This window comes from Pteronotus mesoamericanus, unplaced genomic scaffold, assembly GCF_021234165.1.
Source record: "Pteronotus mesoamericanus isolate MK-2021 breed Mesoamerican mustached bat unplaced genomic scaffold, CSHL_Meso_final scaffold_167, whole genome shotgun sequence".
NCBI lineage: Eukaryota > Metazoa > Chordata > Mammalia > Chiroptera > Mormoopidae > Pteronotus > Pteronotus mesoamericanus.
This window is the reverse complement of record NW_026555308.1, coordinates 35,665,743-35,692,821: the sequence shown is the minus strand read 5'-3', so window position 1 is coordinate 35,692,821 and position 27,079 is coordinate 35,665,743. Positions and strand designations below refer to the sequence as shown.

The 27,079-nt window shown below is 35.0% G+C and overlaps 1 protein-coding gene across 2 annotated transcripts in view; it reads left to right on the top strand.

Moving 5' to 3' along the window:
• COMMD10 (COMM domain containing 10) overlaps positions 1-27,079 on the top strand; it is a 172,447-nt gene that overhangs the window by 45,429 nt on the left and 99,939 nt on the right. The window lies entirely within an intron of this gene.

Below are 27,079 nucleotides of genomic sequence, written 5' to 3'. Positions count from 1 at the left end.
CTTAGTGTAATTCACTGAAAAGTGTGATTTCCAAGAATCTCTTTCTTCTCATATACTTCCAACATACACATGAAAAGTGTAGCCTGCAGTGAAGCTCTTTAATTGCTATCACATTTGATACCATTGTTGTACTGGTCTTCTTTCTCTTAGCACATTTCTATCTCAACGCTTTCCTGTTTTGCTACTAATTTTATCATGGAAACTGGGTGATTGTAGTTTTTCCTACAGTATTTGATATATATTCTAGTTGTTTTCAGTTAAGTGCATTAGTATTTATCTATTGCAGTTAGCAAAGTAAGATTATTTTCCTGTTCCACAGATATCTCACAAGGAGTTTTCTGAGGGGTTTTGTTTTGTTTTGTTTTTGTTTATTTCATTAGGGGGCAGTAGAGCTCTTTGCTTTCCTAACCTCTGGCAGCCACAGTATTTGAAATAACATTCAGAATAATCTGTGAAGTCAGTAGTTGTGGGAAATGCTAAGTGTTTACATTTCTAATCTGTATATAACAATAGAATTTGCTTGTTTCCATCAACAAAATTAATGCCTATTAATCAGATATGTGCAGAACAAAAGAATGAAATCAGCATGATTCCAGTGTTTAATTTGTATGTGACCATTTGCCAAGATGAAATTTATTAAGAGCCTTCTACACTATTGACTTCTTTGTTACATTCTGTCACTTTTATTAATTTCTTTATGACAAAAGAGACAAAAAATCCCTAAGATAGTTGAATTGGCTGTATTAGATTATAGTGTAAGTAGTTCCCGGCTGATCATAGACAGTTGAAGTTTCTTTACTTATAGAAAATAATAGCAGTTTCATATTTAACAAATGTTGGTAATTTTGAATGACAGCAAAACTTCAATTTTGAATATCGTAAAGACCCTAAAATACTTAAATTTTGTTATTAATCTTGTGTTATTGCATTTTCCCCAGCAAATTTGCTGTTCAGGAAAATTATGTTTTGTTAAGTGATTCTAAATTCTTTTGTACATTATTTAAGAAAGTACTGGGTTTTGCTGTTTTTTTTCTTGAACTGGGATGAAATTGCCTTAACAAGAGAACTTTCATTTTTATTAGTGTTAATCTGGATTATGCTCAGGTTGCAGAAAGAACTTTTTGGATGGGTAATTATGATTTCAAGAGAAGTTAGGACTTTCAAGACTATTTTTTGAGATAAATTCTTTATTTTTATTTTTAAAATTTTATGACAAATTCTATATACAGTGAGAAAAAGGGATGGAGGGAGGCTTTTTTTAGTGCTTTCTTTGTGCTAGTCATGGTATTATCGCCTTTAAAATTTAAAACATCTTTATCATGTATAAATACTTATTATTTTTGCTTTATAGATAGATGGAGAAATGGAAACACACAGAGGTTATTTTCTTATGTTATATAGCTAACAAACAGGAGAACTAGGATTTGAAACTAGGCAATTTTATTTCAGGGTGCTATACTTATTGCTAGGGTACTGTATTATTACGCTTATTTAATAATTTAGCACTTGATCCTGTAATATGTTTCAGAGCGTTAAAATTGTTCAAAAATGCAATGCTTGTTTTATTGTTCTTCATAAAATTATAGTTCTATGGATTCTATTTTTATTTTCCTTTATTTGATTAAGTTGAAACAATTTTACACTAAGTCAATGAGAGATACTAATATACACTTTTATATAATAAGTAAAGTTATATGTTTTGATGTTATCTCAGTTCAGTAGAAGCTGCATTTATTAATACACTGTACTGCAAAGGCTGTATGACATTATTGATGTTGATGTCTTATGAGCAAAGATATAGACAATATCATTAAAAAGAAAAAATGTCCTTAGATCTACTTCTGACAGATTTCTCAGTGAGAAAAAAAAATACATACGCTGTTCAGATCATGAACTCTTGTATTAGAAATTTAGAGTATTTAGTTTGCCTTAAAGGTAATGTTTCTGTTGCCTGATTTGAAAGGACCTTTAATTTTTCTTAGTTACTCTCAAGAACAGGTGGGCATTTTACATATAGTGTGTTGTTATTAATATAACCATTTAGTGACCATAAATATATTTTAGCATATTCCCTTAGTAACTTGAGTTATTTTACTGTATTATAATAGCTGTACATATTTATAATTGACATTTTGGAAAATAAAGAAAAAATCAATTAAAACCCCGTATAATTCTAGTACCCACAAAACTGTTATGTTTTGCTTTATGATGTTCCAGATGTTTTTTTCCTATGAATCTATTAAGTGATTTTTTTAAAAAAATAGTGATACTTGTTTTTGGTTTAGGAATAGAATTGAAGGTTTTATTGTAACTGTTCAATGCTAGATATGATTATGAAAAGATAGCTCATTCAACAATCAGAATTTTTTCTTCTTGATAGGCAGCAGTTATTCCTTTTTTATAATATGCTGTCTTGTGACTTGAAGAGACGTTCTATAAAGTCTTGGGTTTTTTATCAATTGATTTTGGTCAGAAATTTTATGAAGCTTTGTCTCTAGCACTTCTGTGTCAAGATACTTTTTCATTTGTATCATTTGGGATGGTTTTTCAGGGTTCAGAAAAATTTTAAGAAAGGTTAGTGATTTTTCTTCTCAGATGAAATGATTAGTGAATATTGACTTTTTATAACTTAGTTTATTTATTACTTGAGTTTTATGTTTATTATAGAAAACTTGAAATTATATAAATGTGGAAAGAAAACTCATATTTACGACCAAGATGCAGCTGATCTATTGTATTTCTTTTTTTAGTATTCTATGCATACTTTCTTTTGAGAGTCTGATCATGTGAGTTCTTTGATTTTTATATTCTGTTTTTTTCACATAACTCTATTACAAACCTTTTCCATATTCAAACTGATCATTAATATATTTTAAATGACTGCATCATATTTTGCCTGTAGCATACTATAATTTTTACCAATTCCTCTATTATTAACTTTTTTCAGTATTTTTATTATCTCATGATAAACACCTTTGTATAAATCAGAAGTGTTCAATAAATATTTATTGAATGGTAGATGAATAAATTAATGAATGAATGAAGCTTCTTTGGTGTGTAGGTTATTCTCCAGGAGTATAATCATTGGGTGAAAGGGTGTCAGGGTTTAGTTTGATAAATGGCTTCCATAGTCATTTTGATAAATGGCTTTCCATAGTCATATTGGGAACACATACAGAAATTCAAAGGTTATGTTCTAAGGACTTAAGAGCCTCTGGAGAAAGGTGTAACATTAATGTCTCAAAATTAGGTTCTTTGATAACTAGTTAATTAATTTGGATAATTTTAGGGGACCAGTTAAAAGCCCAGGTATTTTTGTAATATTATAGAGCCCTCCTTTTTATAATTTTATTCCATTAGTGTGAAAATTGAATAAGCTTTTGTAAAATGTGCTCACTGTATTACAGAACATGCAGAAGCAATCTGATCAAATATTCTAGCAGTTAGAAAAAAATAGAAACAGAACTTATTTATTAGGAAATTGTCCAGATACTTTGAAAACAAAGCCTGATTCTTTGGAATCAGATACATTTAAATATTCCTAAGACTTCGTGGCTCTATTTTTCCAATTCTTAATTTTGTTTTCTTTCTTTTCCATTGTGATCTCTTTTTCAGTGATAGGGTCCTTCAAGGTGTTAATGGTTTCTAAATAAGAGCAGTACAAAAATGTGATTTCTCAATGTAGTATGTTTTTTTAGATTTGTGATATATATGACTTTCCAAAAGATTTTATGTAATCAAGTTTAGTGACGTGTTGAAATCATATTGTATAGCTCCTTAATATCACAAAGTGAACTGGATTCGTGTGTGCACGCGTGCGCAGGTGAGCTTTTATCCATATTTCAGGCTGCCTAACAGAAAGTCTGCATTGATCCACAATAAGACTTTATAAGCTAACAAAAATACTGCTTTAGACACTATTTAACTTTGATGGGTGAAAACAAAATATTAAGACACAATTAGAATGAGATAGAATTTAATTTTTATGTGGAGAAAATGAAGAGTCTCCAAGGAGGAAAATCTTTTAAGAAAAATTCAAAGAAAGTTTATGCATTTCAGAATTTTAAAATAATCTTTTTGCTAAAATTATCCTAAATTTTTTTTTGTGGAACTCCATAGTAGGGAAATAAATAATATTATCCTCTCCTGTCTTTCCTGGCTTCTGAACTTTTTTAATTTTTGAAATCTAGAGAAAATTAGTAGTTATAGAATTCCTGGAATATAATACAATATGTTTAGAAGCACCTTTAAATTTTGTTTGCTGTATTTTTGTTGATTAGAAATGATAATGTTAATGAGTGGTTTAGTATTTTGAAATAAAAGTGTTAATGAATTGGACATCTAAACAAATAAAGTGCTAATAAGTTCAGTAAGGTAAGTAAGCAGGAACTTTTCAAATAGCTCGAATTCAATTCAAGAAATATTTCTTAATAATTAACAATGCATGACAAGGTATTAATGATATAGACAGGTTTTATTTTGCATCATGGAGCTTATGTTCTAGCAGGGAATACATACAGAGGTGGGGAAAAGTAGATTTACTGTTGTGAGCACACAAAATAATTTTTGCTTGGACTTCCAGTCAGGATGGTGGTGTTGGTAAACATGGCTCGCCTCCTTATACAACTGCATCACAATTATAACTAAACTGTAGAACAGCCATCATCAGAACCATAAGAAATCTAGCTGGATGGAAGTCCTACAACTACGGACTTAAAGAAGAAGCTACATCGTGACTGGTAAGAGAGGAGGAAATGTGGAATGGGCTGGTCCCATACCCATGTGTGGTGGATAAAATGTGGGACGGATAGCTAAGGGATGAAGGGTCCCAGCCCCACACCAGGCCCTCTAGCCCAGGGTTCCAATGCCAGGATGAGAAGACACCGTAACTTCTGACTGTAAAAACAAGCAGGGATTAAGGTCATGTAACCAGGAATGGCTGGACTCCCTGGCAGTTTCTCTTAAAAGGGCCCACACATAGACCTACTTAGACTTACTCCCTCTGAGCTCCAGTGTGGAGGCCAGCAGATTGAAAGGCATCAGACACATACAGGGAGGAACTGAATTGTCTGGCACCAGGGTGGGCAGAGAAAGCTGGGGGGCAGCTTTCTCCCAGACAAAAGTGCTGGCAGAGGCCACTGTTCCTTTTTTGAGCCCTCCCCCAGCAGAGCCACAGAGAGCTGGCAGGCGGGTGTCATATCTAAGACTCCATCAACCTGGCTTACACTGTTTGCCTTACCCTGGTGATTGCCAGAGGTCCTGTCCCACCCAACTTTAGGGCCTACCTAAGCGATTTCAGTGGTTTTTCCATATGAATGGATTGTCTTTGTCCATGCTTCAGATTTTCCTGAATTCCCTCAAAGAAGCAGCATCTGGCTTCAATGAGCCCCATACCTCTTGCTAAGTTGCCCCAGGCCAGGCATTAGCAGCAGCCAGCCTGGTTCACAGGTTGGCCTCACTTGGGTACCTCACAGCTGAGCACAAGTAGCAGCCACGTGCAGATTGCTTTGTAGCTTATGCTGTGTGACCCCTGACAGAACACAGGTAGTAGCTGACCTTGCACTGGTCAACAGCAATCAAGGCTCCACTACAACAGGAGCATGTACACAGCCCACACAGTGGGTGCACCTCAAGTACCCAGCTTAGGTAATAGGGGAAGCTGTGCCAGGTGACCCTATAGCACACCAACTACATTAGACCCCTCTACCAAGCCTGGGAGATTTAGCAGCTGTACCCAATACATAGAAACAACCACAGGTGGGCTGCAAAGATAAGAAGACAAAGAAACATGGTCAAAATAAGAGAACGAAACTCCAGGAAAAAACTAAACAAAATGGAGACAAGCAAACTACTAGATGCAGAGTCCAAAACATTGACTGTAAGGATGCTTACTTAGTGAACTTAGTGAGAATTTCAACAGCATAAAAAAGGGCATGGAAACCATAAAAAAGAACCAGTCAGAAATAAAGAATACACTAATTAAAATGAAGAGCAGTTTACTAGGAATCAACGGTAAAGTGGATGAAGCCAAGAATCAAACCAGTGATACAGAATATACAAAAGCAAAAAACACCCCATCAGAACAGCAAGAAGAAAAAAGAATAAAAAAAAAATGAGGATAGTGTAAGGAGCCTTTGGGACAACTTCACATGTACCAATATTCACTTCACAGGGCTGCCGGCAGAAGAGGGAGAGCGATAAATAGAAACCTATTTGAAAAAAAAGAAAGAGAAAACTTCCCTAACTTGGTGAAGGAAATAGACATACAAGTCCAGGAAGCACAGAGAATCTCCAACAAGATGAGTCCAAAGAGGCCCACACCAAGACACATCATAATTGCTAAAGGTTAAAGATAAAGAGAATCTTAAGAGCAGCACTAGAAAAGGAGTTAGTTACTTACAAGGGAGCCCCTAGAAAACTCAGCTGATTTCTCAAAAGAAACTTTGCAGGCTAAAAGGGATTGGCAAGAAATATTCAAAGTAATGAAAAGCAAGAATCTACAGCCAATGTTACTCTACACAGCAAAGCTATCATTTAGAATCAAAGTATAGATAAGGAGCTTCCCAGACAAGAAAAAGCTAAAGGAGTATGTCACCACTAAACCAGCATTTTATGAAATGTTAAAGGGTCCTCTTTAAGAAGAAGCAGATCAAAAATAGAAAATGAAGTAGCAACAAATACATATCTATCAACAATTCAATCTAAAAATCAAAGTAAACAAGCAGAACAGAAACTGTCATAGATAAGAGTGAACATTTTGATGGTTGCCAGATGGGATGGAAGTCAAGGGGATGGGTGGTAAAGGTGGGGGGATCAAGAAATACAAGGAGATAGCTACAGAATAGCCAGGGGGATATAAAGTACAGTATAGGAAATGGAGTAGCCAAAGAACACATATACATGAACCATGGGCATAGACCATGGTGTGGGGAGTGCTTGAGGGAATGGGGGGTGCTGGCTGGAGGGAGCAGAGGAGGGAAAATTGGGACAACTGTGATAGCATAATCAATAAAATATAATTTAAAAAGTAAATTATTATTTTCCATATGAACAGCTGTAAATCTACTTTTGCCTACCCTTGTATGTTATGCCAATAAATAGAAGGTTAATGACTTATGAAAGAGGAAATATATGGAAGCAAGGCATGGGAGCAAACTGGGAGGGGAAGAGTAGTTTCAGGTGGAGGAAAGAGCACATGAAAAAAGATAGAGACTTTTTTAATATGCTGAGTATGAGGTAGTTGAGATATCTAGGTGAAAATTATTTGGTTGGCAGTCTGGACTTTTGAAAAAATTATAGATTAAAAACAGATTTGAATATTGAAATTTAGATTAAAATGGTAGTCGTGAGAATGGAATACCTCAGTTACTTAGAGAGAGACTATAGAACATAAATGAACTCCTAAATGAAAAAGGGAAATAGAGTTGGAGGAACTTATGACAGTGATGGGAAAGAGCAACCAGAAGCCAGAGGAAAAGAGCATTTCTTGGAGAACAAAATATGTCACATGCTGCTAAGTAAAAAAGAAGGGGTGGGGGGAGATATTTAACCCTCACAACTATGAAATAGTTACTGGTATTTTCCCTGGTTTATAGATCAAGATGTAGAGGCTCAGTGGTTAAGTATCTTTGTGTAAATTGCATACTAGAAAATCATAGAGCCAAGGTTTGAACCCAGCTCCATTCTGACTTAATAGCCTGAACCACTGTAAGGTAATACATATATACATACATAAATATAGTGACATGAAGTTGATCACTATGTGGGGCATGAGGAGACATTTTAAGATACTGAAAGCGGTACTGAATGCTATTGAGGGGGTCAGGAAAGAGAACAGACATGTGTCTGTTGAATTTGGTAGATGGACTTCTCTAATGACCTTGACGTATAGTAACGTCAATTACAATTGAGTGGAAGAAGAAACCTTACTGATTAAACTAAATAAAGAATTTGAGGAGATTAAGTAAAAGCAACAATATAGGTAACTCTTTCAAGAAGAAAAGAGATAGGATAACCAATGTAACAGAATGTGAACTCAGTGTCTGGAGAAATTAGAAGTTTGTGTGCTGATACCGCAGATCCATTGGGGGAGAAACTGATGATGCAGGACAGAGAGGGATATAAGTTCTTGAGAAAATGGGAGGATAATGCAGTCCGAAGTACAAATGGAAGGGTTAGATTTTGAGGGGAGTAGGAACTTATCATTTATTGTAATAGGAAAAAGGAAGAATATGAATTAGGTGGGTAGTTTTGGTAGTAGGATGAGATGCTTGTGTCTGATTGCATTTATTTTCTCAATGTAGTCATTAGTTGGAGGAATGGGTAGGTCTAGACGGTTTGAGAACAGAGGAGAAAGTATGAAATAGTTATTTTGGATATTGGGGAAATGAACAAACTATGTATTTTAGGATATTTCACTGTTATTGACCAGTGATGATTGCCCATTTCAGATTATGCGTCCATCAATGTGAAATGAGGGTTGTTGGAAATACATACACTTTTCCTTCATTTATTTTTATTTGCTCTAATGCAGACGTGAAGGAAGGAGATGGATAATGCGGTTTAATCAGGGTTTCATCTTTGCCAAGTATATCAGATGAAGGGAGAAAAGGACGAAGGATTGGCTATCAGCACAAGGGGGTGATTTTAGAGATTGACCATGGATTCTAAATTGGGTCATGTGGAAAATGAAGATATAGTGTGTGTTGGGAATGAGGAGACGTGTGATCGAGAGTGAGAAATTGACAGGAGGTAGAACTGGATTAACCACAGCCTCCCTTGAGCGTTGTATGGTACAGTGTAGCCTCAGATAGACATATTAGTTCCAGGATCACTCAGGGATGTTTTGAGTCTTCAGACATCTGTGTACTGGTGTATAGAATATCTTTTAAGATGGAGAAGTGGATGCAAGTGAAACCTAATATCTGGTATGTTTTGAACCTACATCAAATCAGAAACTTAAGTGGTCTAGATAAATGAAGATTTGTTTCATTTTCTAGGAGTTCTCAGTGTATAACCAGTGGCTACTCCTTGATCTCTTCTTTCCTTGGTTGATAATACACCAGCATGTGCTAGAAAGAAACCAATGATGCTATAGCCAGAAATCCATTAAAATGTGAACATTTTATATCTCATTTGAATGTATTAACTTTGAACATGATTGGTGAGTTTCTGAACTGGTCTTGTGAATCTAGTATTCTGATTTGGGCATGGTATTATAAATTTAAATTCAAGATAAAGTAAAAATGGATAATTTAGGTTCATGAATAAAGTGCATTGATCGATGTTGAATTCAGTCCTAAAAATTTGTTCAAAGTGAGTTGACAAACACTTTTCTGGCTTACTTTAAATGAAATTTTGAGTATGTTTGGAGTTAAGTACCATAGGAATGCTTAAATATATCTAAAATGGATCCTGCAAGTTTTGTTTCTTTCACATTTTTCTTTCCTTTATATGAAAATTATTTACAGGTAATTAAGCTTTTATTGTATAATATATACTTCCTTCTTAGAACAAATTTTTGGCCACTGTTGGCTGTTTTTTATGGTATTGGGAAAAATGAATATTTTTCTAAGAAGTCCACACACAAAATCTTATCTTTATTGGTGTGGTTTTGGTTTTCTTTCCTTTTTTTTTTTTTTGAGCTTTTCAACTGTCTTCAATATTAATGACCCAAAATTGTGTAATCTTTTAACAATTTTTATGTCTCTATATAAAGTATTTTAAGGGTTTAATCAGATCTTCAAATCTTGTATCGCCTGACTTCCTCGTTGGACTTGTGGTCATCCTAAGACTCCTAAGGATTGAGAGTCTGGTTTGGCTATTTTCATGTTTGTATTTAACAGCAGCTCAGTGTCATCAGTTCTGTGCTTTCAGTCTGTATCTGGATATATATTTCAGGATCTGAATATAGCTGTTCAGTTAGTACACAGGGAATAGTGTGTTTCAGTCTCCTTATCATATAATGGAGAATGATATCCATAGGCAGTGGGACCATATCATAACCAGGATCATACATGAACAGAAGGGTAGAAATAGGGTTGGTGAAGCAGTGTTATTCTTATCTTACCACTTATTTGACCACTTGCTACTAGCAAAAATAACAGACAGAACTATAATCTAAGATAACCTAATTTTTACAAACCCTGATAACTTCTTAATTTAAAAAAGTTTTGATCCCTAAGTCTAATTAATGAAATAACAAACTATAGACAACTTTTTAAATGTCATATTTTAACTTTTGAAAAATTGTTATGTTGCATATGACGTAATACTGTATATAGAAAACTCTAAAGATTCCACCAAAAATTACTAGAATTGGCCCTGGTTGTGGTTCACAGTTGGTGTGGCTCAGTGGATTGAGTGCCGGCCTGTGAATCCAAGGGTCACTGGTTTGATTCCCAGTCAGGGCACATGCCTAGGTTGCAGGCCAGCTCCCTGGTTGGAGGCATGCAGGAGGCAGCTGATTGATGTTTCTCTCCTACATTGATGTTTCTCTCACTCTCTTTCCCCTCTCTCTCTAAAAATAAGTAAATGAAAATTTAGAAAAAAAGATGCTCAGTGTCACTAATCATCAGGAAACTGTATATTAAAACCACAGTGAGACACCACCTCATAGCTGACAGAATGACCATCATCAATAAATCAACAAAAAACAAGTACTGGTGAGGATATGGTAAAAATGGAAACCTTGTGCAATGTTGGTGGGAATGCAGATTGGTGCAGTCACTGTGTAAAATAGTATGGAGTTTCCTCAAGAAATTAAAAATGGAACTGCCTTATGACCTAGTGATTCCACTTCTGGGTATATATCTAAAGAACCCCAAAACACTAATTGAGAAATATATATGCACCCCTATGTTCATAGCAACATTATTTATAATAGCAAAGATTTGGAAGCAGCCCAAGTGCCCAGCAGTAGATGAGTGTATAAGAAAGCTGTGGTACATTTACCCAATGGAATACTACTATGCCAAAATCTTACTTTTTGCAACTATGGATGGACCTGGACAGTACTATGCTAAGTGAAATAATACAGCCAGAGAGAGACAAATACCATATGATTTCAGTTATATGTGGAATCTAATGATCATAATGGCCCTACTAACAAAACTGAAACAGACCCATAGATAGAGAGAACAGACCAGCAACTGTCAGAGAGGAAGGGGTTTAGAGGGCTCAGTGAAAAAGATGAAGGGATTAAGCACAAAAAAAACACAAACCCTCATGCATACAGACAATAGTGTGGTTATTACCACCAGAGGGAAAGGGGGTTGGAGGAGGTAAAAGGAGATAAAGAGGGAATTAATAGTGAATGAAGGAGACTTGACTTTGGTTGGTAAAACCAATACAATGCATAGATGATGTATTATAGAATTGTACATCTGAAACTTACGTAATTTTATTAAGCAGTGTCACCCCAATATGTTCAATTAAAAATTTTGATGGCATTATCTAGAATTGATATGAAATTTGCTTATACTCAGTTACTGCACTGTTACATCAGTGAAATGCTCTATATATTGGGTTGGCCCAAAAGTCCTACACATTTTTTCTGTAAAACAAAAAGACACATTTTTCATTTTCACCAATAACTTCATTGATTTGGGTATTCTGAGTATGTTGTCTATCTCCCACTATTGGCCGCTAGTGGGTAGAGGCCAGGGGTGCTGCTAAACGCCTTCCAATGCATAAGACAACCCCAGAGCAAAGAATTATTTGGTCAAAATGTCAGTAGTACCAAGAAACTTCTCAAACTACTTTTGACACGTTTGATCAGTCATAGCACCTTGTCCATACACTGCACAAATCATTTTTGCGTTTCAATTGTGTTTTTACCTTTCTTGAAATAATAAAGCATAATACACTGAAAACGTTACAGTTTTCTCCCATCCTCAATATTAAAATGGCTGCACAAAAATTTATGGATTTTGATAAATTTTTCTAAATGCACGCTGATATGACAACTGTCACAATACAGTGTAACAAAATTGTTTAGAATGAAGTTAAAGACAACTAAGCTCTACTAGAGCCATCATATGGAAGAAGTCAGGTGAACTTTTTAGTCAACCCAATATTTGATGTTCTTATTGTGGTTATTTAACCAAAACATATAGGTGACAAATTATATCTACTGGGTGAAGATGAAACATCATAATAAGTGAGTATATAGAAAGAAATTCTTGTTTCTAAATTTCATTTTTAGGGTTTGGTTTTATCTCTTTTAGAAAATTAACCTCTGTGCTCTTCTAGATTTACCCAAGTAATTTACATTGTAGAGAAAGCAGAAAATGTAAGAAAATAAAATTCACCTATAATCCTACCTAAAGATAATAACTTTGAATAACATATTTAACCAGTATATAGTTTTCCAACTCTATCCCTTATAAATTAGCTTTTTCTCCCATAGAGCTTAACATTGTAAATCATCTTTTATAATCAATAAACAAATTTCTATTCAGCATACCAAATGGCTATATTCTCTTCTTTATATGTACCATCTTTTTGGTACATCTATTTGGTAAGAATGGTTTATTTTTCTAGTAATCCTTCAGCAATACCTTTGCTTTTAAAAAACCCCAGAATTTATTTATAAAAAATTGTGTATTTATTCTTACATGTTTGAACTTCAGTCATCTTCAAAGTACTCTCCATATGATGCAATACAGCAACGGAGACTGTTTTTCCACTGCTCCAAACAGTTTTTGACCTTGTCGATTTTGATGCCTTTTAGTGCTTCTGCTGTTGTTTTTTTTTTCTTTTTCACCTCTTCTATGTTGGCAAAACATTTCCCTTTGAGGACTTTTTTTCATCTGGGGAAATCAAAGAAGTCAGAGCGAGATCTGGTGAATAGGGAGGGTGGCACATGGGGATCATGCTGTTTTTGGTCAAAAACTGCTGAACACCCAGCATGGTGTGGGCCAGTGCACTCGTAAATCACCCATCGTGAAATGGGCAAAAGCATGTAAGAATCTTCAAAAAAAGTTCACTGAAGCCAAATGCAGCCTCTCACAACTACACCAGATGGTACACTGATACAGATGGTTTCCTAGAACACTCACCTAGGAGGGGAAGCCTGTATTATAAGGGGTCCGCCCTCCAGAACATAACTCAGGGGTTTTTCGGGGGGCGACGGGTAGTCCCTCATAAACCATTTGATAGATACTAACATATTTCCTAGTTAAAGTGAGGGAAATAGATCTTAGAAATGCTGTGTGTTAGGATTCTAGTACCAGGGAAGTACTGAATGTTTATTGCAGGGTAAACTGTCTTTTCCAGTAATTAAACTGTTTTTGGCATATAGTTTGGAATATCTTTATAAATTGTTTATATATGTTTATTAACTAAAGGTTCTCAAACGGAGAATTTGCTCCATATCTTTCTTTTGTTCCCCCTCTCTTTCTCTTTTCCCTTCTTCCTTTTTTCTTTACAATGGACAGATCTTTCAGAGATAACCCATTCTATCTCAAGGAGTTACAACCCATGTGTCTTAAAAGTAATTTTATTCAAACTTAAAATGCTGCTATTTCCTTGGCAAAGACAACATAATACTCCAAAATAACCTTTTTCTAATTCTCAGAATTATCTAGATACAGTTTTATTTATGAAATGAGCAAAGGCTAATAGAATTTTTTCAGCAAAAAGAAATCTTACATGAATTTGGCAATGAATTCTTAGGAATGACACCAAAAGCACGAACAACAAAAGAAAAGACATTAGACAATCAAAATTTAAAGATTTTGTGCATCAAAGGGCATTATGAAGAAAATGAAAGGAAAACCTAACAAAGGGGAGGACATGTTTTTAAATCATATATCTGATAAGGGATTTGTATTTGGAATATGTAAAGAACTACAACTCAACAAGAGAAAGCTCCAAAACAAATTGGGCAAAGAACCTGGATAGACCTTTCTTCAAAGAAGATATCCGAAAGGCCAAGAAGCACATAAATATATACACAGCATAACTAGTTATAAGGGAAATGCAAATCAAAACTACAATGAACTATCACTTCTCATTCACTAGGATGGCTATAATTTTTTTTTTTTAAAAAGAAAGGAAAATAAGTGTTGGTGAGGATATGGAGACATTACAACCATCATACATTGCTGGTGGGAATGTAAAATGGTTCTGCCACCACTGTGGGAAATAGTTTGGCACTTCCTTAGAATTTTCAAACATAGAATTATCTGATTTAACAATTTCATTTCTAGATATACCCACAAGAATTGAAAATAAGGACTCAAACAAGTATGTGTACCTTATAGCAGTACCAGTCACAATAACCGAAAGGTAGAAACAACTCAAATATCCATTAGTGGATGAATGGATAAACAAATTGTGGCATAATACATACCGCGGGATGTTACTGAATCATGAAAAGGAATGTAGCATACTGATGCATAGTCCAATGTGGATGAACCTCAAAAACATTTTGCTTAATAAAAAGCACTTGGTATAGAAGTTCACATATTATATGATTCCATTTATATATGTAACCAGATCAGGCAAATCTACAGAAAGAGCAAGCTGGTTAGCAGTCGCCAGGGCCCCGGGGTGGGGGGAGGAGAATGGGGACTGACAGTTTAAATGTTATGAGTTTCTTTTGGGGATAATGAAAGTGTTCTGGAATTAGTGGAGATAGTTGCATTAATTGAAAGCCACTGAATTGTATACTTTAAAATGATTAAAATAATAAGTTTTAGAAAGTGAGGGAGGTTGAGAGAGAGAATGGGGAAGACTGACCTTAGGAATACTTCAACCCTGAGTGTTTAGTGATAAGAATATTCAGGCCCAGTGAGGTGAAATGATTTGTTCGTTGATTATTAGCACAGCCAGAGAGACCCTTATTTGACACAGTGGAGGGAACATTGGACATAAAATGAGGATACTGGTTTTAAATTCTTAGACTGTGGTCAAGAATCTGAATCTTTCCGTGGAAAATTTCCCAGTTTGAAAAAAATGGCTGATGACGCCTGACTCCTAGGATTATTGATAGAATTAAATGATACAATGTCTGTAACATGCTTACTTTAGTGACTCTCACATAGTAGGCACTTAATGTTAATTGAATTTGAATTTGTAATGCTGTAATTTAACATTGCATTAGGAACATAATTTGCATGGGAAAATAGTTTTAATAATACATTATACACTCTTAGAAGATAGTTCAGTACTGACTTGGTGGCTTGTATAATAGTTTGCTCTTAAAAAAAATATTCAGTGTTACAATATTCTACTTTGTAGCCAGGTTATTAGAATTGAGATTGAATTGTCTTAGCCATCACTTTTTAACAAATCATTGTTCCTTATCTCCTAATTAGTAGAAATGATTCCCAAATGAATACAGAGGAGGAATACCACATCCTTAATTGCTAGTATTGTATTGTAGGCTACTCGAACTCCCTGTGGGATTGGTTGTTCACTCACAGTGAACTTTCATAGAGTATGTGCTCAAAGAGCAAATCCACAGGGGTAGTATGGCCATGTGCCAAGTATAAATATGATTTTCTATTATATTAAACCGTTTTTCATTTATGTCATTATTCTCAATTGTAATATTTAGTTTGTACATAGTAGCTTTCAGCTATAGGACCTAACACTCTACAAATACTGAGTTCTTTGAGGCAGGCATACTGTAATCATCCTTTTTTTGCTAAGAGAGGTGGAAGATAGTATAATTTGATTGTTAATGCTATAATAAGAGAAGAAAATCTAATAAAAATATTTTGCTAGTTAGAAGAGGGTCTTATTTTAAAATGAGAAGCTGGAAGTTACTCTGTCTCATGTAAATAATGCTCAATTTTTTTTATCCCCATTTTAATTTGGTTATTTTTTCCTACAACTGATTGTAATGTATATTGACTTCTTTTGATGCTAAAGTACAAGAAAATATGAAAATTGTGAGCATGTACCTAGAGCCTTTTTGCTGTATATATGTAGGCAGAATAACTTATAGATTTCTTGGCTTTGAGAGTGATATTGAATATTCATTTATGCAAAAGTTCCATAATAGCAACCTCCTCCAATATTTTAGGTTGGCATGATAATGACTATTTAATAATAAGACTGCTGTTAAATAATAGTGTGTTTTAAGCTTCTCTTTGATAATATACATTTCCTTTATGAATAAAGTATTACCTAATCCTATATATTTTGGCTGTCTGTTTCTTAAGAGCGGTGATCTTTGGAGATGGGGAGACATTGTGTCGGTTAAGATACAGAAAAATTTATAAGTACAATTACAAATGGGGCCGAATTAATAGTAATTCCTTAAAAAAGACTGATACTTCTAAGAAAATTTTGTTCATGTTAAGAAGTAACTTATAAGTTGCACTGGGTCAGTGAATATGGATCAAAACCTATTTGGAGGCTGAGGGGACTTCTAATTTCTTCATAATATAATAAAAAATTTTAGGGGCTGAGATACCTCATTGTCTCTTCTGTAAGTGCTGCCACCTTCTCTTCCTGAATTGTAGTCAGGCTGGATGTGTGGAGCTCATCAGAGCTGAGTAACTCCATAGCTGCAGTGCACAGAAAGTAACCCCTATACCTGACACTACTATATTCAAACAATCAAGAAGATAATGATGACAAATAACATTTGTTGATGACTTATTATGTGCCAGGTATTATTTTATGTACTTTTATGCTTTCTCTCGTCAGATCCTTGAAATTAATAAGCAATGAGTCATTTTTTTTTTATTGTCTGAGAAGGGCTGAAAATTGGATACAATTTAATAAAGTAGCCAACCATGCTTCTACAGTGAGTTCTTTGCCATCTCTCTTCAGTGGGGTTCATGGCTGGTCCACTAAACCCTATTCTCACATCTTTGCAATTTTATCTTGCTCTTAAACATTTTGTTTTGATGGCTCTGAAACTCCCCTGAGGGTTAGTGATTTACTTCAGTTTCCCAGATGTGAGGAATGAGAGAATGACCTTGGTAGAAGATTGGACTGAAAATTGTTCCCATTATTTTCTGGTGGGGCTAAGTGTTCAAGTGCTTATAGTACCAAAGAATCAGAGAATTTCTGGTAGTAGAATAGGATCTATACTGGACTTTTCTAGAAAATAATGAACTGAAGTGTAAATAGATAACAGATCAGCTGACTTACTGGTTGACCACTACAGCCCCTGGGTCAGCCTAACGGTATCTGGGAGAACTGGAGTCCACAGTGAGTCACACAGCCTCAAGCTGCCTTGTTGGGTGACCTCAGTGTAAGGTAAAATTGTCATCAGTTTCTGTCAGTGCCAGGATGTGAGTTAGGCTTAGGAAACATAATTTTCTCAGGAGTGGAGAGGCCAAAATTTAAAATATTTTTTAACCTAACTCTTTCTCCTATTGTTTAATTTCTGGTGTGATATTGAATTTGGTGCTTGACATTTATACTTGGTAGCATATTATTGACAGTAGTGACTGTCAATAATTCAATTGTCTATCCATAAAGGATAGACATTCCTTGACGAGTAAACGTCCACCAGTTATGTGGGTTGACAGAGGGCCCACTCAACCTGCTTTCAGAGAGCGCCTTTCACTTCCAGTATTCTTTTAGGGGGAACTTTGATTTACTAGTAGTTTCGGGTGAATTTTGAAGCTCTTACATATGACTTTTTTCAGATAGTTAAGATTTAGTTTATAATTCATTAACACTTAGCAGTTCATGTAGCGACTTGGCCCAAATCTGCATTCACTGTTACCTTTATTAGTCTAGTCCCACATAGTTTTCCTTATGTGAGAAGATCCTCATTTCTGCCAGCCTTTCCCACAAAACTTAGTTTTCTTCTTGCATATTAATGTTAAAAGAGTGGCGGATTTATTTATTTATTTATTTATTTATTTATTTATTTATTTATACAGAGTGCAGTCTCATCTTATGTAGGGATAGGTTTTAGGGTCTAACAATGCAGAGAATGGGAATTTAATAGAGACAAGACTATTTTTGGAAGGGAGAGGGAATCCCTTTGGAGAGTACTGTGTTGTATCCCAGCATAATGTTTCTAAATAAGTCCATTTCAGCCATGTAATTTTTCCTAATCAGTTTGTTGGAACAGTTTGCTCTTTCTTTAGTAGAACATTTAGGGTACATGTATGTCTTTTAACACTAGAATCACCCTCCACACAGGAGAGCTCTGCATGTATTGACTGAGGAAACAGAAGATTCATATCTATGTCTCACACACATTCTAGAACTTACTTATTCAGGAAAATAGTGGACAATTGCCTATATTACATAATTATTCTATCTCTGTTTTCAGTGTATAGTTGAATTCATGTAAGTGAATTATAGTTAAATTCATGTAAGTTAAATTACTCCTGTGTTAACTGATGATGTGTACTGTTTGTGCAATGTTTTAGTTACTTATGTCTTCAGAATTTCCAGATTCTCAGTTCTTAGAATTTAAAATTATTACTTAAAGAATGTATTAAGAAAGTTTCTAATCTCAGGATTTGAGCTTGTTAGGAGAAAGGAATCGTTCTTAAATATAAACTCATTGACATCCTGTATTTGTTAGATAAATATTTTTTGAAATTTTTAAATTTTACTTGTATTGTTGACACTATTACAGATGTCCCCATATTCCCCCTTTCCCCAATTCCATCCAGTCCCCACACTTCCTTCCCTCAAGCCGTCACCACACTGTTGTCTGTGTCTATGGGTTATACATACATACTCTTTAGATAATCCCTTTACTTTCTTTTATCTACCTCCCCTCCACTCTGAGAAATGTCAGTCTCCTCCATGTGTCCATGGCTCTGTTTCTATTTTGTTCATCAGCTTATTTTGTTCATTTGGTTCCACATATAAGTGAGATCATATGGTATTTGTCTTTCTTTGACTGGTTTATTTCACTTAGCATAATGATCTTTTGGTCCATTCATGCTGCCAAAAAGGATGAGAGTTCCTTCTTTTTTATTGCTGCATAGTATTCCATTGTGTAAATGTACTGCAGCTTTTTTATCCACTCATCTACTGATGGGCGCTTGGGCTCTTTCCAGATCTTGATTATTATAAATAACACTGCTTTGAATATAGGGGTGCATATATTCTTTTGAATTGGTGTTGCAGGATTCTAAGAATATATTCCCAGAAGTGGGATTAAGAAAAAATGAAGCTGTCCTACCTTCTTACACCATACACAAAAATAAATTCAAAGTGGGTTAAAGATTTAAATGGTAGACTCAAAACCATATAAATCCTAGAAGAAAACATGGGCAGTAAAATCTTGGACTTTTGTCATAGCAGTATTTTTTTTCTGATACGTTTCCTTGGGCAAGGGAAACAAAAGAAAAATAAACAAATGGGACTTCATCAAACTAAACATTTTGCACAGCAAAGGAAACCAGCAACAAAATGAAAAGATAACCCATTGAATGGGAGAACATATTCACCAGTGATGAGCTGATAAGAGGTTAATACCCAAAATTTATAAAATACTTATACAACTCAACACCAAAAAACCACAAACCATCCAATTTAAAAATGGCCAAAGGACCTGAATAGACACTTCTACAATGAGGACATACAGATGACCAATAGACATATGAAAGGATGCTCAATGTCACTAATCATCAGAGAAATGCAAATCAAATTAAAACCACGATGAGATACCATCTCACACCTGTCAGAATGGCTGTCATCAATAAATTAACAAACAACAAGTGTTGGCGAGGCTGTGGAGAAAAAAGACCCCCTCTTGCGCTGTTGGTGGGAATGCAGATTGGTGCAGTCACTGTGGACAATAGTATGGCTTTTCCGTAAAAAATTAAGAGTGGAACTGCCTTATGATCCAGCAATTCTACTTTTGGATATATAGCCAAAGAACCCTGAAACACTAATTTGAAGGAATATATGTACCCCTATGTTCACTGCAGTGATTTTTCAATAACCAAGATTTGGAAGCAGGCCAGGTACCCATCAGTAGATGAGTGGATAAGAAAGCTGTGGTACATATACCCAATGGAATACTACTCAGCCATAAAAAGTAGGAAAAGTCTTTCCTTTTGCAACAACATGGATAGACCTGGAGAGTATTATGCCAAGTAAAATAATCCAGTCAGAGAACGACAGATAACATATGATTTCCATTATTTATGGAATCTAGTGATCAAAGTAAACAAAATAGAAACAGACTCATAGATACAGACAACAGAATAACAGCTGTCAGAGGGGAAGGGATTTGGAGGGCCCTGTGAAAAGGATGAGGGAATTAAGAGAAAAAGAACAAAACACAAGCACAGACAACAATATGGTGATTGTCAGAGAGAAAGGGGATTGTGTTGGGGGGGGGAGGGCGCAAGGAGAAGTGGTTAGAAGTTGCCAAAAGGAGATACATGGTAGCAGAAAGAGACTTGATTGTGTGGTGAGTGCCAGCAAGATGCAGCATGCAGAGGATGTGTTACAGAGCTGGTCACTTGAAACCTGTATGGTTTTATTAACCAGTGTCACCCCAGTTAATTCAATAAAAAACAATAGATAAAATTAAAAAATTAGAAATGTGTGAATCACCAGATAAGAGTTTTAATTACTATGGGAAAAGTGTATAGAAAATAGAATTTAGAGACTTTATAGACATCCTAATATAACTTTTGTAATGAAGATATGAAAAATTAAATGAAGTATCTTCAAATTAAAAATTTTTAACCTATTTTTAAAAATGCATCTATTTACCAAAAGTAGTCACTGACTTGATTCTGAAATGTTTAGACTGTTTAAGTCCTGTAGACTATTTCATCTGTAATAGTTTTATCAGCATGCAGTATCAGTAATTGTAATACAAAATCAGCGTGATGTTTGGACCTTCTAAATCCAGGTCATGAAATTTGCTTACTGCAATTTTACTCAAATACATTAGTTACAAGAGCTTTAACAAAAATAATAGCCATCACAGTGGTTTGCTATGAAAGAAACTTCAGTAAATGCAAACTAATTTAAAATTACAGTTGTCACTTGGTCAAGAAAAATTGTTTAACATGGCATTTCCCTCAGTTGTAAATAACATAAGCAAAGAAGTCGATTTTTAAAATATTATTGATGAGTTTGCTTCCATTAAAACCAGGAAAGTAAAATTTTAACAAATTCTTTTGTTGATATAAGTAAATATTTAAACTTAAAATGTGAATTTTAAATTTTTCATGTATATTCTAGAAAATATTAGCTATTAAAATATACATAATACCTGTGAATAGGGTCACCCATTTTTTTCTTTTGCCTCAGGTTCCAGACACTAAGAACTTTATAGTAATATACTTCCATTTCTCCTCTCATGGCCTTTTGTTGTTTTCATACACATTTTATAAACACCACACAATATCATTAATTTTGTTTAAGCAGATAATCTTTTGAAGAGATTAAATTAAAATCCCAAGTCAGTTTAAACTATAGAGATTATTTGGGTGAGCCTGATGCCGTCAGGTATGCTCTTTAAAGGCAAAATGTTTTCCTGGATGGTAACAGAAAAAAAGTCAGAAAGATTCAGAGTGTGCGAAGAACTCCATAAGCTGCTGATTTGAAAGTAGAGGAATTGGTGAGGAAGGATGAAGGCGACCGGACCCGTAGGAACAGAGAGTGACTCATAATTGACAGCAAGGAAACAGACCGTCAGCTGCAAGAATTAGAATGTCACTAACCTGCTTTGAAGCAGCTCTTCCCCAGAGCCTCCAGGCAAGAGCCCAGCCTGACTGACCCCTGATCACACCCGCTGTGAGTCCCACCGCAGAGAGGCCAGCCAGACCCGTCTCAGCTTCTGACCTGTAGAACCATGAACTAATAATCGGTTGTTGTTTTAACCCACTAAGTTTGTGGTAATTGCTTATGTGACAATTAAAAACTAATATGTTTTATAAGACCTTTTGTCAGTCTGAACATTTCTGTGAAACTCTGTATTAGATCTTTCTGAAGTCTTAACATACGTTCTTTCAGCCCCTCTCTGGATTTGATCTTTACCTGGAAGCCATTTTATTGTTTGAGAATCATTTTGTCCTCTGGAGGTGCTTGTTACTTCACATTGTTTTATTGCTTAACCCAGCAAGTCCTTGCTGCTTTAGCTTTAACAGTTCATTTTTTTTAGCTCATGAATTTCCTCTCATGGGTTATCTTATGCAGCCAGAAGAAGCCCAGTGACACTCTCAGTCAATCATTTTATTAGGAACATTTTCTATTTAAAATCTTTCTGCTAGTCTCAGTGTTTCCAAACATTCTTCCAAAATAAAACAAGGCTCCCCTTTGCTTGCAGCTTCCAATCACATTTCCTTATTTTCATTTAAACCTTCACCAGCAATCCTAACCTCAGTGCCCTTTAGACTTTAACGCACGGCCCATGGGCCTCATGTAGCCCAGGATGGCTATGAATGCAGCCCAACACAAAATTGTAAATTTACTTAAAACATCTTTTAGTTTTATTACTTAGATATGTACATTTTCTATATTAGTGATAACAAACTTGGGACCCGCTCAAAGATTTTAAAAGATTATCAAAAGGGCCCCTTCATATTTAGGGCTATTATGTGAGGACTTTTTTGCTTATCTGTAGTGGTTGATATCACGAAAATGAGGCACAGACCTTTTTTTGGCTCAGCAGTTTTCGTGAGTGTTTGTGTATTTAATTGTGACCCAAGACAATTCTTCTTCCATTGTGGCCTGGAGATGCCAAAAGGTTGGACACGTCCCCTGATTAACTAATAGCCTTCACCTAGTTCCAGTGCCATTGGAAGCTAAATTCTAAGAGTGAGCATCCTAAAACAGAAGTGCATGACAGTTTTATGACCTAGTCTCAAAAGGCAAACAGCATAATTCTGTTGCTCTCTATTGGATGAAAAAAATCACAAAGGTCTGCAAGGTTCAAGGGGAAACAGTATTGACCCCCTTTCTATAGGAGAAGTGTTAAATTCATATTGCAAGAGGGGTGTGTGGGGTACAAAATACTGTGTCTACATTTGGAGAATTAGGTATGCCACAGATCTCAACATTTTAGCTTCTATTTTAAAATTTTGTTTTTGTCTGATTTGTAATGCTCTTTCAAAATATGATGCTACTACCCTGTAGCCCATTTCACAGTTATAGATTCATAAGAAAATTTAAAGTTTTATTTATAATAATAGTCTTATACTGTATTCAATACGAACATTAGCCAACTGGTACATTCTAAATTTAAAGTTGTTATGTGCTGATTCAAGCTGAATTTTTTTCTTTTTTCTTGTTTAATGAGTTTACAGTCTTAAAGAAAAATATTCTCTTATCCAAATCAATCGGTAACCCTCTTTTGTGCTTTGTGTTACAGACTGCAAGACCTGTAGCAATAGAATATGAAATGGACAAATATGAGTTATGAATCATGATTTTTTAAAGCATTTGTATTATAGTGGTGCCTTTTTTAAAAAAGAGAAAGTTCTAATGGAATCTAGGTAGTATAGCATATTATTATCTCGTGCTAGACATGTCTCATCACATACATCAAGGTGATAGTCAGCTGGGGCACAGTACTGAACCCTTGAGAGAGGTCCTGCCTTGTGGGCTCTCAGCTCTGGTCTTTCTCAGGCAAAAAGGTCTTGCCTTTCTTCTTCTCAGGAGTAGGTCTTGTGCTTTTCAGCTGTAGTGAGGACAGGAGGGAGTTCTAGTCGAATGTTTCCCATTGCAGTAAAATTTTCACTTCTGAAGAGCAACTAGATAAATGATGGAGGAATAATATTTTATCAGGACTCTTTAAATTGCTATTGAACAGACATCTTAATAAATTATTATTGAAAGTGAATGGTGCTCCTGATGAGAGACAGTGGCAGTTTGTCTCATAATACACAACTTGCTAAATTTTATTGAATGATTAAGCAAACACCAGGAATCCTTTTTTTCTCTTAGTTTTAAACAGGCTGACAGATAAGTCAGTGTTGATTTGATTACATGCATTGAATAAAATCTCAGCAGAGCATATCATTTTAAAGAAATTGTTCTATTTGAAGTTCCTTGTGAACCTGGACATGTTCGGGTCTTTGGTTACCACATCTGACTGGTGGCCTCACTTTTTCACATCTCTTTCACATGCTAAGTTATGTATATACAGAAAGGCGCAGAAAACACAGATAATCATAGTTAATTACAAAGCTAATACCTGTGTAACTACCACCCAGCCAAAGATATAAAACATTACCAGAATGCCAGAAGTCTCTTTGGCCTTTCTTAAATAACACCCCCTTCACTCCCCTCTCATGTAATCTACTTTCTGTGATAATTGGTTTTCCTTATAGTATTTTTACACTGAGTGTTAAATTTTTAAATACCATAGTTTAGTTTTGACTTTTATTTTTCATCTTATTTTAAAAAAAGTAATATTGATTATGTTCTTATGTTTCTGGCTTCAAAATAATGATTGTGATATTCATCCTTGTTATGAATAGCTATAGTTTGTTCATTTTTTTGTCCTGTAGTATTTTATTATATAAATAGACAACATTTTATTTATTCATTATAATGTTGATAGGCATTGGGATTGTTTCCAGTTTTTAACTAATACAAATACATTCTTGTACAGCCTCTTGTTACTTTGATCACCCATTCCTATTGGGTATTGGCCTAAGAGTGGAATTGCTGGGTATTACATTATGCCAAAAACCACATGCAGATTGTTTTTAGGTGTTCCTCTTTCTCCAGACTTACTTTGCATGTATCATACTGCTGTGAGACAATTTCTTTAAGACTGTAGAAGGCCTTTTATTTAATTGAGAAGGTCTAGCATGCCCCTCCATAATTCTTTTAGAGGCATTAGCAAAGGGTTTTCATCTGCTCCCTTGATTTGTTCCATAGTGTCAGACTATTGTATTTGGAGACTGTTTTGCCAGCTGAGAGGCTGGAGAGGAGAAGCAGTTGTATATTCCAACACAACAAGTCCTGGCCCTTTTTATTCCTTCTAAATTCTATTTGTAAAATAATCAGTTTTTTTTTTTTCTTTAGCTCATCTCTTTTTTACCATATTACCTTACCGTAGACAGGAAGGAAAAACTGACTGACTTTCAATATTTGTTTAGAGATCTCAGGCAAATCCAAAAGTGTATTAAGTAACTTTTTCATCTTCTGAGTTGTCTTAGCATAATTTTGCCACTTGTTTTATTACTACAGAACACGGTTCTTATTTTTTCAGCCTCAAGTGAAAATTTTCTAACCCTTTTCCAGCTTTTGCTAACAGTTTACTCACCATTTTTCAAGTCCTAGGCCACTGTTTGGTTCCAAAGCCAATACCACATATTTTATTTTTTAAATGATGGCAGCAGTACCTTACTTCTGGTGCCATCAGTTAGCTGTTGCTGTGTAGCAAACCACTCCAAAATTCAGTGGTTTAAAACAATAACCGTTTATTACTCTTCTTGAGTCTGTGAGTGGGCAAGGTAGTTTACTGGCTGGGCTTGGCTGATCTCAGCTAAGTTTGCACATTGTGTTAGCAGTTTCCTGGGGGCAGGCTAGCCTAGGATGGCTTTTATTCACTGTGGCACTGGGGTCACTGGGCTTCATGTTTCTTATCATTTTCACACGTTAGGAATGAAGGCTCATTCACTTGATTTGGGGGGAGCATGAAACAACACAAGGTTTGTTGAGGCCTAGGTGCAGAACTGGCACATTATTGTTTTTATCACATTCTATTGGCCAAAATCAGTCAAAAGGTGATGGCACAAAGGGAAGGGGAGGTGGGAGCTGGGTGGAGGTGGGCAAAGCGGGGAAAGTGGGGACAACTGTAATAGTGTCAACAATAAAAATAAAGTTTAAAAAAGTGCTAGAAAAAATAAAGGGCAAGCCAGATTCAAAGAATAGGGAAATAGATATTCATTACTGATGGAAGATGCTACTGAATCATTTCAGAGGTAATATCTTTGATAAAAGGTAAAAAATTCTTGTCATTTCTACAATCTGTTAAAGTTTTTTTCATATATACACACACACTATTTATATATATATATATATATATATACACACCCATTTTTTTCCCCATAAGATGACTCTAGCAGCACTTAGTTGTCTTTAACTCCATTCGAAACAATTGTGTTAGATTGTATTGTGACAGCTGTCATATCAGCATGCATTTTTAAAAAATATCAAAATTGGTGAATTTTTGTGTAGCCATTTTAATATTGAAGGTGGATATGTAACAAAAATATGTAACATTTTTGGCATTATGCTTTGTTATTTCAAGAAAAGTAAAAACATAACAAACACAAAAAGATTTGTGGCGTGTACAGAGAAGGTGCTGTGACTGATCGAATGTGTCAAAAGTGGTTTGTGAAGTTTTGTGCTGGAGCTTTCTCACTGGATGGTGCTCCTAGTCAGGTAGACCAGTTGAAAATGATAGTGATCAAATTGAGACATTAATTGAGAACAATCAGTGTTATACCACATGGAAGCTGACATATTCAAAATATCTGAATCAATAAAGTAAATTATTGGTGAAATGAAAAATGTGTCTTTTATTTTATGGATAAAACCATACAAAATTTTTGACCAACCTGATGTATGTGTGTTTGTATGTGTGTAAAATATATGTTAGAAAATATATGTTGAATTTTAAAGTAGTTGTACAGTTCACACACAGTGTATAAAAGTTGTGATTATTTCACATCATTACCAGAACCTAGTAATGTCTTTTTAGTTTTAACTATTTTTGTGAGTATCCAGTGGTATTTTATTGTGGTTTTAATATTTATTTACTTAATTTCTAGTACGATAGATTACCTTTGCTTTTTTTTTAATTGGCCATTTGAATCTTTACTTTTGTTAAGGAAGAAGTCAGCAATGCCTCCAAAGGCTGAGTTAACTGCAAAGGGTTGCTCCTGGAGCCTGAAGTATATAAATCATTACTTTGCTGTTAGGCCCTAACATAGCCTATGAGATCCTACAAGATCTTCCTCCTATGCCTTCAAACAAATATTTTTTTAATTTTTGTTTTTAATTATTTTGTCTACTTTTTCTAGTTAATCCTTGGGAGAGGTGTCTCTAGTCTGCTATTCCTGGAAGTGGAATAATTTATTCATATCTTTGTAGTTTTGACTTTCATGAATCTGACAGACTTGGGGATGCGTTTCCAAAGCTTTAAGGATTAATA